This window comes from Leucopleurus acutus (genome assembly GCF_964270905.1).
Source record: "Leucopleurus acutus genome assembly, chromosome: 1".
Classification (NCBI taxonomy): domain Eukaryota; kingdom Metazoa; phylum Chordata; class Mammalia; order Artiodactyla; family Delphinidae; genus Leucopleurus; species Leucopleurus acutus.
The window spans coordinates 12,061,451-12,076,024 of NC_139142.1; the positions used below are offsets into that span (position 1 = coordinate 12,061,451).

The window sequence follows — 14,574 nt, forward strand, 5'->3', positions numbered from 1 at the left end:
GCTGTTCAGTCAGGGAACCAAGCACCCAGTCCAGTTCAATAAGGACTATTGAGCTTTCATTCACTCTGTTCATCCAGCACATCCAAGTGACACTTTTGTGCCCTAGACCATGATGTCAGGTGCTGCAGGGAGTAAAAGATCGGTAAAGGTCCTTGCCCTGGAGAAATAATACAGGAATCTAGAGGTTTCTAACCAAGGATGTGCTGTACTTAAGGGTCAAATGAGAGAGAGAGAAAGTATATATGTGTGTGTGTGTGTGTGTGTGTGTAACAGGGAAGAGCCAAATCGGACTACATGTTGGATCTGTTTCTTTTACTTTAACCTTTGCTTTCCGCTGCTTTTGTTCACTAAAAGGATACTGTCTATACATAATGGCCTGCCTAGGGGAACCCTGCCCCTCTGCCTGAGGGAAACATCCGGACCCTGTCCACCTGTGGATGGCTACAGGAAAGAAGAAATTAACACATCCCCTCCCCCAGGCTGGCCATTCCAGGGGATATTTGCAAAACTTATGGCCCTTTTACTTTACTTCCTCATCTCCTTCCCCTCTCTGTGCTTTAAAAGAAACTGGCATCCAAACCCCAGTAAGATGGTTATTTTGAGACTTTAGACTGCCATCTTCTCGGTCTGCGGGCTTTCCGAATAAAGTCGTATTCCTTGTCTCAACACCTCATCTCCGATTTATTGGCCTGTCGTGTGGCGAGCAGAGCGAGCTTGGACTCGGTAATATATATATATATATATATATATATATATATATATATCTCACAGAGTCATTTGACCCTTAAATAAGTACATTATCTACATACTTTATATAATATATATTTTTAAAGCCTTGGAGTCTTAAGTCCAGAGTCAATGTTGATTCTATACTTGGGTAACCACTGTTTGTTTGAGCCTCAATATTTTCAACTGTAAAACGAGGATAATAACAACTACATCACAATTGTGAGGCTTAAATGAGATGACTCACGTGAAAGCTTTGTGTAAACAGTACAGAACTTTGCAAACATTTGTAATAGAGTGAAAAATTATTGAAGGTGAATATACTAGGACTTAAAGCAGTGTTTATCAAAGTGTGTTAGTTGAAACATTAAGGCCCCAGGATGGTAACTGGCATTTCTCAAGAAGAGAGTTGTATGGTCTCAAGGAGAGGCAAAAACTTTACCCTCTTAGCGGTTCTGACTGGAACTGAGAATTAAATTGACATAGACAGATTAACAGCAGCAACGCATAAAGATTTTTTACATGTACATGGGAGCACCCACAAGTCAATGAAGACCAAAGAAGCAGTTAGAGCAGAACACATACTAAGTTGGACAAAGTAGTAAGTAGTGAAAATGGGACAAAACGAAGGGGCTTGGGCTAGGGCAGTTAATAGTGGAGAAGTGGCTATGAAGATAAGGGTTAGTTTAACAAAGTTTGTTTGTATAGATTTCCCTCATCCTTGACTCCCATCTCTGGTTATAAGACTGTTTCTTTCCTCAGGGTAGCGGGAGGACCTCGTTCACTTGGGAGTTCCATCTCCTGCGTTTGGGAAGAAAAAGGAAGACCAGAGGTCCTTCTTCCATCTGATTCTCAAGTGCCTTTAGCTGAAAATAATCTTTATGCCAAAGTGACATATTTTGGGGTGGTATATTCTGTCACTCCTCAGGTCCAGTAAATTTGAGAAATTCAGGATGATACAAAGTAAAACACAGTTCTTAGGCCTTGAATGCCTTGTCAACTCAAGGAGTAACTCTATTGTGCCTCTTTCCCCAGATTAATTTGTTCTCAGGATCTAGGCCTCCTCTCCACCCCACAACCATCCCAACCCCCACTCCAGCATCTAGGGCCTGGAGATTAACAGAACCCATTTTGGGAAAGACTACTCTCCAGGAAGAAAGTTATCACCTTCAATTTACAATCCAGTAGCCTCTCCAAAGCTTAGCCATTCATCAACAGATCACCTAGGAATTCACTCAACAGCTTTCCAAGTACAGTGTTGAGATTTCCAGCAAGGAAGGCAAAAAAGGGCCAGTCAACTCCTTGCCAGGGTGCCAGAGGGGATTCCAGCATAGAATGGGGGTGTGGCAGGTAGTGGATACCTTTGGGATTCCTTCCAACGTACCCGCTTCTAGCAAAGCAGTAGGAAATGTAAAGTCACAAAAGTGAAGAGTTGCGAGCTGATTCTCAAAGACTTTATAATTAGGATGTAAACCCTAAAGACCAGTAACACAACTAAGAAAAGTTTCTCTGCTTCCAAGAAGTTTCTCTGCGTGCAGAAATATCTTCTGGCAAGAGAAACTGCTCCTTCCTTCCCTATTCAAGGAGGTTCATCAGGTCACTTGCTTTCCCACTATACCCCTATCTTTTATCTCCCGTCTAATCCCGTATGATTGCTTAACACACTCCAAACTCTGCCTGGCCTCATTTTATTCCTTTCCTGAGGGAGCACCCGAGAATTGCGGCTGGGAGAGGCGAGGAGCCGAGGGCGCAGGCGCCTGGCGCTCAGGTACACTGACGGGCGGCCCTTCCCCGTCCCGCCCCTCGGCTTGCACCTCCCGACGGGCGGGGCGGACCTGGGGAGGGCGGGGCAGATCTGGCGGAGCGGACCTGGGGGGGCGGGGGGGGAAACCTGGAGAGGGGGCGGGGCCTCGGGGCGCGGCCGCGCGAGGTGACCAGATCGCGGTTCCCGCGGGCGGCAACGCCAGAACGCTCACTGCCTCGAGCAGGTAACTGGCCGCCTCATCGCTGTGTGAGGCGGCGGCTCCCCGAGAGCGGCGCGTGGAGACCCCGGGGACACGGCGCGGGAGAGAGGCGGGGGTGGGGGGGCTCAGGTGTAGGGTCGCGGGTGCTTCCCCGGGGGAGCAGCGTGGCGCGGGCCTCGAGCGGCCGCTTGCCTGCCCTCCCGGTGGGACTCGTGGACGGCAGTAGCCTCGTCGCCCCCAGCCTCGCGGGGCCGAGTCTCCTCAGCGACGCCTGCTCTCCGGAGGCCTGAGGGAGGTTTGGGGCCCCTCGACAGCCGCGATATCCGAGGCCGGGAGGGCAGGGACTCGCTCTGTGGGAGCACGGTGGGCTGTAGGTCCGCTGGGTTCACCGGTCCGCTCGTTGGGACCCGCGGGCCGGACGGAGGGGAGACCCCAGCCCCGGCGGGGCCGGCCGCGCGCCGTGCTCCCCGCCCTGAGCGCGCGCTTGCGACCGCCGGACCCAGGTGGGCTCTGGCCTCTGGGTTAAGAGGAAACCGAACGCATTTCCTTTGCCTGGAGAGTCTGATGAGAACCGGTTAGCGGATGGTTTTCATCTGTGAAGTTTCTGAAACTTTTTGAAGCGGCTAAGGGGTGGTAAACATCACTTTGTTTTGGTTTTTGCAAAACATGAATTCATCTACCCAGCTAGGTTTTTAGATTTGGTTTATATCTATCTCCTCCAATTTCTTTTTCCTTCTTCTTTCTTTACTATGGTTTTCTTTAAATCAAGGAAGTACTGTGCATGAATCGTGGGTATGTCGCACACAGGTGGACGTGCAGGTATAGGCAAGATAGATGCCAAGCCAAAAACATTGATTCCTTTAGAGTGCTTAAAATACAGCATGTAAAAGGATTGCTTTCGTATTTAAAATATACTGATTCTCACTCCAGGTAGGCAGTTATTAGAGGTGTTTCCCCTGATTGATATAAATAGCCTGGAAATACTGAGTTAATAGCAGCACCACCGCCTATTTACCAATTTAATATTTCGATATGGAACTTTATCGTGGCTAAAAATTGCTCTTTCTGGAAGGAGAGATTTATATTGCTTGCCTTTGAGAGCTGGGATTCGAGGAGATTTGGGTTTTTATCATACATTTTGTGTTTTATAGTTTTTGCTAATGACTTTGAGTGTCTTCATAACTGGAGGAAAAAGCCTTCATAAAAATTTGCGCTTTTTTTTAACCCTTGAAGAAGGCAAAATTTTAAGTTCCTCTTGTATTTTATTGGCTCCACTTGAGTTATAATTGTGTATTCACAAATAAAAACTAACAAATTGAGGGGCTAATTCAGGTTGAGAAAAGATGAGTTTGTGATTCTTGTAGGGCCTCTGGCTGAGCTGCCTGGTTGGCAGTTAGATATGTTGATAGCGGGATTTTCTGAAGTCAGGATCAGAGTTGTGAATGTTGGAACCACCCATGGATTTGTGATAGTTCATCTTGTGAGAGTGGAAGAAAACTTTCCAGTAAGTAGAGTAAGAAGAGAGGAACACCAAGGATGGAAAACACCAGGACTTAAGGGATGGGTAGAGACAGCCAAGGAGACCAAGGCGGAACAAACATTCAGGAAAGAAGGAAGCAAACTAACAGACAGTGGTGTCCTAGAAACCAGGAGACGGAAGAGTTTTCATAAGGATAGAAATCTATTTTAGGGTCAAATGAGTCACAGGAATCAGGAAGATTGGGGCTGATAAAGTGCCTGTTGGTTTTGGTAGTTAGGAGTGTGTCATTGAATTCAACAAACATAATTTAAGTAAAATGATAAGGATGGAAGCCAAATTTGAAGGACTTTGAGGAGTAAATAGAGGATGAAGAAATAAAGATAGCGTAGAATCCTTATTTTGAGACACAAAGATTTGAAGGAGGGGTGATAGGGTGGTAGAGTGATAGGGGAGTTTATAGTCAGATTGGAAAGAATATAAGGCCAATAGAATACTTTTATGTTAAAGTGCATCACCCAGCATGAGAAGCTGACAGCAAGTTGCTGCACATATTGACTAGAACTATAGTGTTTAATCTCCCCAATTCAAATTATGAACACTATTTTAGTGGTATTTTGGTCCTTTGGGTTCAGGTGATTTTATCAGTGTCAAAGTCACGTGTTAACAAACTGTTGGATTGTATTTCTCCTGAGTTCCAGTACTTAGATACTTCCAGCTTACTTTTGTCATGTGATTTTTCTAGTGTGTATCTCAATGACTCTTCTAAAAATCTTATGTAGGTATCACACATTTTGGCTAAATCAGAATTCATGAGGCATACATCAGTTAGGGCCTTTGCTTCAGTTATTATTATGCATTTAAAAGAAAATGCTCTTAGATGAAAATTTCTTTATGAGTTTCACTCCAGTCTTCATTGAGAGCTTAATTTTTGTTGTTGTTCAGGCAGTAGTTTTATGTGTGTGTTCCTTAGGATATGAAAAGAATGGCTAAAAATGGAAAAGCAAACAATCAAGTGTTGATAAGGATGTGGAACAACTGGAACTCTTGTACTCTGCTGGTAAAAGTGTAAATTGGTGGCAGTATGCACTAAAGTGAAACATATGAATAAATTATGCCCAGACTATACCTGAAAAAATTCTAGAAACTGCAAACTAAAGTAACAGAAGACAGATAAGTGGTTACCTGAGGGGGGGGAGTGGCAAGGGAAAGAAAAGGGGGATGGATTCAAAGGGGGTATGACGAAACTTTTAGGGATGGTGGGTGTATTCATTGGTATGTTAGTTTTCTTGATTGTGAAGATGCTTTCACCACTGTATACATATGTCTGACTCATGTAATTGTACATTTTAAATATGAGCAATTCACTGTAAGTCAGTACCTCAATAAAGCTGTAAAAAAAAAAAAAGTAAATAAAAATAGAGAGTAAAATGTGAATTCCCTGGTGGTCCAGTGGTTAGGACTCCATGCTTCCACTACAAGGGGCATGGGTTCGATCCCTGGTCTGGGAACTAAGATGCTGCACGGCTGAGGCCAAAACCAAAACCAAACTAAAACAAAATACAGAGTAGAAGAAGACATACCATTTAAGTATATTTATTTCTTTTAAATATTATAGTTATCTCAGGATGATGGGGTTATTGATAATTTTAATTTTCTTCATATAGTTTTATATATTTTTCATATTTTCTACCACAACATGTATTTGCTTAATTTTTAATTTTTTTAAATTTATTTTTTTTAACTTTTTATTTTATATTAGAGTATAGTTGATTAACAATATTGTGATAGTTTCAGAGTGATTCAGTTATACATATATCTATTCTTATTCAAATTCTTTTCCCATTTAGGTTGTTACTGTGTTTGCTTAATTTTTAAGTGAAAAATTCATATGTGCAGAATAGTACTTTTGACACATCTACAGATTTATATCTGTATAAATCTGTATCATGCGTTAGAAATAATACATAGTATTTTTGAAGCCCTAATTGTATCTTTCTCCCTGATTCTGTCTTTCTCTTTCCATGTTTCTTGATTTTCTGTAGAGTTTTACTACATACATAGGTATTCATAAGTAATGTAGTGTTTAGTTTTGTTTATTCCATGGCTTTTTGGGTGCACAAATTATATTTATGAGATTCATCTGTGTTGCTGTGTTATAGTTCATTTGCTTTTTTTGCTATTCTGTTATATGAATTTACAGCTGTTTATCCATCCTCCTGTTAATGGACATTTAGGGTGTTTTCATTCTTCTTTTTTTAAATTTAATTTTACTTTTTGCTATTGAAAGCTGTTTTGTTATTACTGTCCAATCTGTGTTTCTCTGTGTCCATTTGCAAGAATTTCCTATGTTTTTTGCCTAGGAGTAGCGTTGTGGATCTTCAGTTTTGCTAGATAACGCTGAATTGCTTTGTAAAGTGGTTGTACCAGTTTATACTCTCACAAGCAGCGTATTAAGTGTTAACTTTGTTCCCTTTCTCAACAACATTTGAGACATTTGTACATTTGTAATTATCTGAATTTTTTCTTTTCAACAATCTGGTAGATGAGAAATGGTAGGGTTTAATTTACATTTCTTTAATTACTGATGATGTTGAACCTTTCATAGTTCCTATTCAGTGGGATGGCTGTTTATGTTTTTTGCCCGTTCTTAATTTTTTTGTCTTTTTGAAATTGATTTCTAGAATATATATATATATAATTTTATTTATTTATTTCTGAGTGCTAATCCCTTGTCAATTATGCATGTGACAAATATCTTTTTCCCAGTAAGTAGCTTGTCTTTCTCTTTCTTTACAGTGGTTTTTGATAGACCCATTCTGTAGTTTAATGTAGTTGAATATGTCAGCCTTTTCCTTATGGTTTGTTCTTTTGATATCTTGTTTAACAAATCTTTCCCTTCCCTGAGGTCATAAAGATATAGTCTGATATTTTCTTCTAAAAGCTTTAAAATGTTGCCTTTCATATTTGTGTCCTTAGTCCATGTGAAATTGATTTTTGTGTGGTGTGAAGTGGGGATCCAGTTTCATTTTTTTTCCATATAGGTTGTCAGTTTTTCTCAGCATAGTTTATTGAATATTCTGTTTTTCCTCTCAGTAATCTCTAAGTATCATATGTCAAGTTTTCATACATATGTTCATATGTTTCTGGGCTGTTCTTTCTTTGGTCTCTTTGTGTATCCTTGCTGCAATCTTACTTTTACTTTAGTTGTAAAAAAGCCTCCATACCTAAGAGACAGGTCACCCACCCATGCTTCTTTTAAAACTCAAATTAAAGTTTAATTTTTTTCTAAAGTAAACTTTTCATCTTAGTATACAGGAGTATGTTATCTAAGTCTTAAATATCTACTGTATTCATCCGAGGTCACAAGTACTTCTAAAGCTACTTTATTGTGGATTATATTAGGCTGTCTTTAGTTTTTGCAAATCCTGTCCTAACTCACTAGAGTTAACTTCAACTTGAAAAGTAAATTTTGGATTTGCACGTTTGGAATATAGTTAAGACATTTGGAAAAACCTTCACACTGAATATAGCTGTATTTAAAAAAAGAATAGCTGTATTTAAAAAATTTTTTAAGGTACTTAGGATTTAATATGTCAAAATCTAAGAGAAAGATGAAAATCTGAGAGACTGTAGGAGCCCTTAAGTCTTATTTGCTTTGAGGGTATTTGCTAAACTGAGGGAACTTGATTGGATTTGAATAAGAATTTGGTAGATTTGTAGGACCGGAGGTATAATTAGAAGTCAGCCCAGGGCTCATTCAAGGTTAGCTAACAAGAGACTTTCTGCCCATAATTCTGGGATCCCAAAGGTCTTCGATGTCATGGAAAGGATGAAAACTCAACCTCCTTCAAGGATCTGCAAGGAAAATTGTCTTGAGGCCAAGTAAAGCAGAAGGGAAAAAAACCTGTCCTTGGGCAGTCGTAACTACCAGATCATGAGCGAAGTACACATCACCTTGGTGGTCTAAAAAAATTTCAAGATGTGAATTTTAAAAAATCTTTTTTTCTTTAGATATAATTCATATGCCATAAAATTCACCCTTGAGAGTGTATAATTCAGTGTGTTTTCATATGTTCACAAAGTTGTACAACCATCAGCACTATCTAATTCCAGAACATTTTTATTACCCCCAGAAAAAAACCTTATACCCATTAACAGTCATTCCCCATTTCCCCTTTTTCCCTCAACCCCTGGCAAACTCTAATCTACTTTTGTCTGTGTGATTTGCTTATTTTGGGCATTTCATATGAATGAAATCATACAATATGTCTTTTGTGTCTTATTTCACTTGGCATAATCTTTTCAAGGATTATTCATGTTTACCATGAATCAGTACTTCATTCTTTTTAATGGCTGAATAATATTCCATTGTATGGTTAATACCACATTTTGCTTTCCCATTCCTTAGTTGATGGTTATATCCACTTTTTGGCTCTTACGAATAATGCTGCTCTGAACATTTGCATACAAGTTTTTTTTTTTTTTGCGTACAAGTTTTTGTATGGGAATGTATTTTCCATTTTCATAGAAAATATATTTTCATTCTCCATTTACCTACAAATGGAATCGCTGGGTCATATGGTAATTCTGTGTTTGTTTTGAGGAACTGCCAGGCTGTTTTCCAAAGCAGCTACACCAGTTTTCATTCCTACCAGCAATGTATGAGGGTTCTAGTTTCTCCATCCTCATCAACATTTATTTTTGTCTGTCTTTTTGATTATAGCTATCCTACTGTGTGTGGAGTGGTATCTCATTGAGGTTTTGATTTGTATTTCCCTAATAACTGATGCTGTTGAGCACTTTCTCGTGTCTTTATTGGCCAATTGTCTATTTGTTTTGTGGGGGGAATGTTCGCATCCTTTGCTCATTTTTAAATTGGGTTATATGTCAAGGCATGAATTTAAAATGATATAGTAAACAAATGCAAATATTCTCTGTAGTAGTACGCTTTCATCTTTGGCTTAAAAAAAGTCCTACCTGTAAAGTTTTGAGGTCAATGGATAATTTGTCAAAGATAACCAAGTGCATGTGGAAATAAGACAACCTGAACAAGAATCAGCAGAAACAATAGACATTTAGAAGAAAACTTGCAAAGGCTTATGTATTGTAATTACTAGTTATCATTAAAATAACCATGATGGGTTCTATTTAAGTAAGTAAAAGGCACGTTTGAAAATATATGCAGGGAGCAGGAGTCTGAAAAGTGACAGAGGTCCAAAGCTGGTTGAAAAGAGGAACTGAATGTAATTTCTATTAATGAAAAATGCAGTAATAAAAACTCAAAACTCATTTGTTAAGTTTAACCACACATAAGGCAGTTAGGCAAACCCCAAGAGAGAATGAATTAACTGGAATATAGATCAGAATAAATCATTCAGCATACAGCTCAAAGATCTAGAAATGGAAAATATAAAAGAGATTAAGCTACATGAAAATTAGAATGATCAGAATGAGAAGTTATAGTGAGAAAGTCTAGTAAGTGGAGTTCCTGAAAGAAAAGAAGTAGAGAATGGGCAAAAGCAATATTTAAAGAGATAATGAATGAGAATTTTTTAATACTGGAAAATCTACCAGTACAGGTGGAAAGACACTAATCACAGATTGGTTATTCAGGTATACCACAATTTGTTTATTCACCTGTTGATGGACATTTGATAGTTTCTGGTTTTTGGCTTTTGCAAATAGAGTTGCTATGAACACTAATGCACCAGTCTTTGTATGGACATAAGATTTCTTTTTTCTTGAGTAAATACCTAGGAATGAAATGTCTGGATCATAGGGTAGGTGTATGTTTAACTTAAACTACCAAACTATTTTATATTCCCACCAGTTGAATATGAGAGTTCTACTTGTTCTACATGCTTGTAAACACTTGGAATGGTCAGCCTTTGCAATTTCATCATTTCTAATAAGTGTGTAGTATTATCTCATTGTAGTTTTAATTTGCATTTCCTTAATGAATAATGGTTTTGAATATGTTTAATGTACTTTTTATGTACTTTTTTTGCCACTTGGAGAAGTGTCTGTTCAAATCCTTTTTAAATTGTGTTATCTTTCTTTTTATTATTGAGTTGTAATAGTTTGTTTATATTCTGGATATAAGCCCCTTATTGGATGTATGATTTGCACATATTTTCTCCCATACTCTAAGTTGTCGTTCACTTTTTTTTTTTAATTAAAAAAAAATTTAATTTATTTTTTGGCTGCGTTGGGTCTTGGTTGCTGCACACGGGCTTTCTCTAGTTTCGGCGAGAGGGGCCTACTGTTTGTTGCGGTGCGCGGGCTTAGTTGCTCCACGGCATGTGGTATCTTCCCAGACCAGGGCTCGAATCCGTGTCCCTTGCATTGGCAGGCAGATTCTTAACCACTGCACTACCAGGGAAGCCCGATGGTGTCTTTTGAAGCACAACATTTTTACTTTCGATTAAGTCTAATATATCAACTTTTTCTTTTTTTTTTAATAAATTATTTTATTTTATTTATTTATTTTTGGCTGTGTTGGGTCTTCATTGCTGTGCACGGGCTTTCTCTAGTTGTAGCGAGCGGAGGATCCTCTTCGTTGTGGTGCACGGGCTTCTTGCGGTGGCTTGTTGCGGAGCATGGGCTCTAGGTGCACGGGCTTCCGTAGTTGCAGCATGTGGGCTCAGTAGTTGTGGCTCGTGGGCTTAGTTAATTGCTCCGCAGCATGTGGGATCTTCCCGGACCAGGGCTCAAACCTGTGTCCCCTGCATTGGCAGGCGGATTCTCAACCACTGCACCACCAGGGAAGCCCTCAAATTTTTCTATCATTGCTTGTGCTTTTGGCGTCTTATCTAAGAAATCATTGCCAAGTTCAAGAAGAATTACTCCTATGTTTTCTTCTAGCAGTTTTGTAGTTTTAGCTCTTACATATAGATTTGGATCAATTTTTACTTAGTTTTTGTGTAGAGTGTGAGATAGTTGTTCAAATTCTTTTTTTTTTTTTGCATGTGGATATCAGTTGTCCCAGCACCCCTTGTTTGAAAAGACTATTCTTTTCCCTTTAAAGTTTTTTGGCACCTTTGTAAAAATCAACTGACCATACACGTAAGGATTTATTTCTGGGTTCTCAGTTTTATTGCATTGACCTATATGTCTGTCCTTATGCTGATACCAGTCTTGATTACTGTAGCTTTATAGTAAATTTTCAGGTCAGGAAGTATGACTTGCAACTTTGTTCTTCTTTTTCAAGATTGTTTTGGCTATTCTGTGTCTTTTGCATTTCCATGAGTTTTAGGATTACCTTTTCAGTTTCTGTAAAGGAGCTGGAAGGGATTTTTATATGGATTGTGTTGAATCTGTAGACCAGTTTGGGGGGTATTGACATCTTAACAATATTATGTCTTACAATCCATGATCATGGAACGTCTTTTCATTTATTGATGTTTCCTTTTTTTTTTTGAAGACTTTATTTTATTTTTTTTAATTTTCTTTATATTTTTTGGCTCTGTTGGATCTTAGTTGCAGCACGTGGGATCTTCATTGAGGCATGCAGGATCTTTCTCATTGCAGTGTGTGGGCTTCTTGTTGAAGTGCGCAGGCTTCTCGTTGTTGTTTTCTCTCTCTAGTGGGTTTCTCTCTCTAGTGTGGGTTTTCTCTCTCTAGTTGTGGGTGTGGGTTTTCTCTCTCTAGTTGTGGCGTGTGGGCTCCAGGGCACGTGGTCTCTGTAGTTGTGGCGCGTGGGTTCAGAGTGCGTGGGCTGTGTAGTTTGCAGCACGTGGGTTCTCTAGTTGAGGTGTGTGAGTTCAGTAGTTGTGGTGTGTGGGCCTGTGGCATGTGGGATCGAACCCACATCACCTGCATTTGACTGGGGATCGAACTTGCATCTCCTGCATTGGAAGGTGGATTCTTTACCACTGGACCACCAGGGAAGTCCCTATTGATGTCTTCTTTAATATCTTTTAGTAATGTTTTGTAGTTTTCAGTGTACAAGTCTTGCATTTCTTTTGTTAAAGTATTCCTAGGTATGTTAGGGTTTTTTTTGGTTTTATTTTTGTTTTTTTTGCCTGTTATTATGAATGGAATGGATTTCTTAATTTCATTTTTAGACTGTTCATTGTTAGTGTATAGAAACATAACTATTGATCTTATATCCTGCTACTGTACTCAACTTGTGTATTACTTCTAGTAGGTTTTTAGTGTATTCCTTTGACTCTTTTTATTTACAAGACCATGTTGATCTGTAAATAGAGTTTTACACCTTCATTTCCAATATGAATGCCTTTTATATCTTTCTAGCCTAGTTGCCCTGGCTAGAATATCTATTACAGTGTTGAACAGAAGTGGTGAGAGTGGATCCTTATCTTTTGCCTGGGTTGAGAGGGAAAGCATTCAGTCATTTAACAATTACTATGATGTTAGCAGTAGATTTTTCATAGATGCTCTTGATTATGTTGAGAATATTCTCTTCTATTCCTAGTTTGCTCAGCTTTTTAAAATCATGAATGAGTGTTGGATTTTCAAATCTTTTTTAGGTATCTATTGAGATGATCATGTAGTTTTTGTCCCTTATTCTACAATATAATGTATTATGTGAATTGATTTTCAGATGTTAAACCAATGTTGCAATCCTGGGATAAATCTCACTTGTTTATGATACATAATTCTTTTTATAATTTGCTGGATTCAGTTTGCTAGTATTTTGTTGAGGATTTTTGTGTCTATATTCATGAAGAGTATTCATCCTTTTACTTTTAACTTATTTGTGTCTTTATATTTAAAGTATGTTTAAGTAGCATATACTTGGGTCATGCTTTTTTTTATCCAATCTAACAATCTCTAACTTTTAATTGGCATATGTAGAGCATTCACACTTAGTGTGGTTATTGATATGGTTAGGTTTAAATCAATCTTGCTTTTTTTCTGTTCATCCCATCTGTTCGTTTACCCTTTCTTCTTTTTATGCTTTTATATCAATTGAGTATTTTAAGGGTATGATTCCATTTGATCTCCTTTGTTGGCTTATTAATTGCACCTCTGTTTTCTTACTTTAGTGGTTACTATAGAGTTTATAGTACATATTTTTAACTTCCCACAGTCTACCTTCAAATGGTGTTACATATACCACATCACATCTTCTACAAGGACCTTACAATAGAATACTCTATTCTTCCCTGCTGGCCTTTGTGCTGTTGATGTCATGCATTTTACTTTTACATATGCTATAAACCCCACATCACCATGTTATTATTTTTGTCTAAGCATCAATAATCTTTTATAATAAATCTTACATATTTATCTGTGGTACTCTCAATTCTTTGTGTGTGGGTTTATATTTCATCTGGTATTATTCTTCTACCTGAAGGATGTCCTTGAACACTTCTTGTAGTATGGATCTGCTGGTGGTGCATTCATTCAATTTTTTATGTCCAAAAAACTTTTTGTCACTTCCTTTTTTGGAAGATTTTCTTTAGGTATCAAATTAGATGTTGATAGTTTTTTGTTTTTTCCTTTCAATACTTTAAAGATTTTTGCTCCACTGTTTCCTTACTTGTATTGGTCCTAGTGATAACTATGTTCCTATGTATATAACATGTCTTCTTTTTTCCAGCTGCCTTTAAGATTTCCTCTTCATCACCAGTTTTGAGCCATGTTAATATGATGTGCCTTGGCATGGTTTTCTTCATACTTCTTGAGCTTAGTGTTTGTTGTTTCTTAGACCTGAGTTTTGTAGGTATCATATTTGGAAAATTTTAGTATTATTTTTTCTGCCTCTCCCCATCTTCATGAATTTCAATTACATGTATATTAGGCTGCTTGAAATTGTCCCATGGGTCACAGATGCTCTTTTCATTTTGTTTTTATTCTTTTTTTCTCTCTGTATTTCATTTTGGGTCTCTTATTACTGTACTTTATTGTTTCTTTTGCAATATCTAATCTGCTATTAATCCCATCCAGTGTATTTTCCATCTCAGACATTATAGTTTTCATCTTTAGAAGTTGGGTTTGCATCTCTTTTTGTATCTTCCATGTTTCTATTTAACTTTTTGAACATATAGAATCACTTATAACTATTTTGATGTCCTTAACTGTTCATTTCATTGCTGTGTTGGTTCCAGTAGATTGATTTTTCTCCTCATAATTTTTTTCCCTTTCTTTGAATGTCTGGTAATTTTTTATTGGCTGCTACCAGACAATGTAAATTTTACCTTGCATGCTATATATTTTTAGATTTCTGTAATTATTTTTTGCTTTGGGACATAGTTAAGTTTCTTAGAAATAGGTTGATCCTTTTGAGTCTTGATTTTAAGATTTGTTAAGTCAGACTAGTCTTTAGTTTAGGGCTATTTATTCCCCACCACTGAGGCAAGACTCTCTGAGTCCTCTCCTCAGTATCCTGTGTGAGGTTTTTCCAGTTTTGTTGGTGGGGACAGGCATTATTACTGA

General features: G+C 38.2%; 1 protein-coding gene across 6 annotated transcripts in view; it reads left to right on the forward strand.

Moving 5' to 3' along the window:
• The first annotated feature begins 2,447 nt into the window (after nucleotides 1-2,447).
• The window catches only part of TC2N (tandem C2 domains, nuclear), a 47,179-nt gene continuing 35,052 nt past the window's right edge, over nucleotides 2,448-14,574 (forward strand). For 5 of the 6 annotated variants that reach the window (XM_082853123.1, XM_082853122.1, XM_082853126.1 and 2 more), the window contains exon 1: nucleotides 2,696-2,714. The gene's annotated coding sequence lies outside the window, so the exon portion shown is untranslated. Of the gene's footprint in view, nucleotides 2,495-2,695; nucleotides 2,715-14,574 lie in introns of those variants that run through there. The other variant, XM_082853124.1, reaches the window with a different exon arrangement.